Raw genomic sequence first — 204 nt, 5'->3', positions numbered from 1 at the left:
GGCGGGGACAGCCGGCGGCCAGCGTTTCTCCCAGCGACAGGACTGCCTCAACCAGTTGGTGGACTGGTTTGGCTACATGCCCCTCGTCTCCTCCCAGCTGCGCCTCGACCCCGTCCTCTTCAAGGACCAGGTCTCCGTCCTGCGCAAGAAATACCCACACTTGCAGAAACCCTGAGAGCTGCCAGGGTTCAGGATCGCCTCCGG

The sequence above is a fragment of the Apaloderma vittatum genome, unplaced genomic scaffold (assembly GCF_000703405.1).
Source record: "Apaloderma vittatum isolate BGI_N311 unplaced genomic scaffold, ASM70340v1 scaffold27842, whole genome shotgun sequence".
Classification (NCBI taxonomy): Eukaryota; Metazoa; Chordata; class Aves; order Trogoniformes; family Trogonidae; genus Apaloderma; species Apaloderma vittatum.
The sequence above is the reverse complement of the archived record's forward strand: the minus strand, read 5'-3'. Positions refer to the sequence as shown.